Here is a 2744-nt window from a genome sequence, read left to right on the forward strand (position 1 = left end):
TGGAGAATCATGAAAGCCATATGATCTCAAAACAATACGATTAACTCTGAGGTCTATGGTAATTAGTCTCAGGCATCAAAGGTGTTTGAATGCGTTTGTTTGTTTGTTTGTTTTTATTTTGTTTGTTTGTCTTTGTTGGTTTTTTTTTCCTTTTGTTGTTCTTTGTTTGTTTGTTTATATCATTGTTTTGTTTTGTTTGGTGGTTGGTTTTTATTTTTTTGTGTTTTGTTTTTTGTTTTGTTTTTTGTTGTTTTGTTTTTTTTTTTTTTGTTTTTTTTTTTTGTTTTTTATTTATTTATTTTTTTGGCGGGGGGGTGTCTCTTAATTCTGTTAAGTTGTTGTTGTTGTTTTTGTAATTTACTATTTGTTGGGTTTTGTTTTGTTATGCTTTTTACAGGTTTTTTTTAAAGATAAATTTTGTTGTTTTGTTTGGTTGTGTTGTTTTTTGCTTTTTTGTCTTGTTTTTGTTTTGTTTTGTTTTGCTTTTTTTTTGTTGTTTTTTTTGCGTCATGTCTCGTTCGATATTATTATAGTAACGTGTTCCTGTTGGCCACGGACCTTTTGTAAAGCGCTTGGATCACGTTTAGTGGATATCGCGCTATATAAAAGCTCTAGCACAAGCCCAAGAGACGGCTGCAGGATTTAAGACTCTTTGTCAGCTTGTTTGGTATCCCTGCCTCTGCTTTCTCACAGATTATTTAAAATATGCAACCTGCAGATGCAGGCATTTTGTCTCATTCGTAGCCTTCTTTTTATAATGTAAAGTCAGTGTATGGAAATTATAAGAAATTATCGGAAAAGCTCGGGTTTTCATGTCAGCATATATATTGCTCTCTAACTTAAACTCGGTAATGATGGTTTCGATTTTATGAGAAGATCGATATGTCATTTCGGAAATATTTTTTAAAAAATATTATAATCGATTTCATTACTATAACCATTATTATTATTATTATTATTATTATTATTATTATTATTATTAGTAGTAGTAGTAGTAGTAGTAGTAGTAGTAGTAGTAGTAGTAGTAGTAATAGTAGTAGTAGAGGTAGTAGTAGTAGTAGTAGTAGTAGTAGTAGTAGTAGTAGTAGTAGTAGTAGTAGTAGTAGTGGTGGTAGTATTAGTAATAGTAATAATAATAATAGTAGTAGTAGTAGCAGCAGTAGTAGTAGTAGTAGTAGTAGTAGTAGTAGTAGTAGTAGTAGTAGTAGTAGTAGTAGTATTAGTAGTACTGGTAGTAGTAGTAGTACTACTAGTAGTAGTAGTAGTAGTAGTAGTAGTAGTAGTAGTAGTAGTAGTAGTAGTAGTAGTAGTAGTAGTAGTAGTAGTAATGGTAGTGTTGTTATTGTTGTTATAATTATTATTATTATTATTGTTATTATTATTATTATTATTATTATTATTATTATTATTATTATTATTATTATTATTATTATTATTATTATTACAATTATTATTATTATCATTATCAATATTATTATTATTGTTATTATTATTATTATTATTATTATTATTATTATTATTATTATTATTATTGTTATTATCATTATTGTTGTTGTTATTAATATTATTATTATTGTTATTATTATTATTATTATTATTATTATTATTATTATTATTATTATTATTATTATTATTATTATTATTATTATTACTATCATTATTATTAGTATCATTGTTTTTATTATTATCATTATCGTGCGCGCACTAACTCGTCCTCACTAACACACCGACACTCACACACATACAATCTATATAATATACCAACAAAAAAGCTGCTCATCGTTACTGTATAAATTTGAAATGAATATTAAACAATGGTAGTCTATCTATATTACGGCAATGTTCTTGTGAAGACTTCTTCATTTTGTAAAGTATGACGTGTAATATATAATTATTATTGTCTTGAGTATAGTTTTTAAACGTACTTCTCATATGAACTGCTCATGACTATTTTAAATAAATTAATATTTGATAAATCAATTGATTTTGTTAATTTTATCGATGTATCTTAATGTCAATCAGCGCATGTGCACATTTTATAGGGGCATACAATGTTGTGGTAGATGTATTTAGATTTTATTGTTTTTGATGATGATGATGATGATGGTGATGATGATGATTATAATGATGATGATAATAATAATGTTGATGATGATGATGATGATGATGATGATGATGATGATGATGATGATGATGATGATGATGATGATGTCAATCAAGACAGTGCTGCCCTCCTCTCTCAACTGTCTTGCAGTCGTGATGCGTTTAATTGGAAGAGGGGACATGGCGTCGCGTATTTTGATTTTTAAAAATTTTATTTCGCTTTTTCCAATTTCCTATCTTCGTTTTTTTTTCCTTTTTGACACTGTTGATCTTGACAGAAGATCTCCGAGTTTGACCTTTCACCTAGAACGTGAAGCGTAGACTTGCTAAGCACTTGATTTATCCCTTTGCCCCCCTCAACCCCCCCCCCCCCCCCCCCCCCGCCAAAAAAAGAACCACATTTTTACGTTAGATACTAATTAATTAATATTTCTGGAAAAAGGGTAACAAAAAAAACGCGTTCTGACATTGTCTGGCAGAATTATCCTTGTAGTCATGGCAGAAACTTCAAAAAATATTTTTAAAAACATGACAGATAATTGGATGTTTGTAATTATATTAATGAGATGCGTCCTCACGACAGAGAGGTGAAGGGAACAGCTGTACCAACCGCCAATCAACATGGTACTGGTTAAAATCCA

Source organism: Berghia stephanieae, chromosome 1 (genome assembly GCF_034508935.2).
Source record: "Berghia stephanieae isolate SIO BIC M18660-M18661 chromosome 1, UCSD_Bste_1.3, whole genome shotgun sequence".
Taxonomy (NCBI): Eukaryota; Metazoa; Mollusca; class Gastropoda; order Nudibranchia; family Aeolidiidae; genus Berghia; species Berghia stephanieae.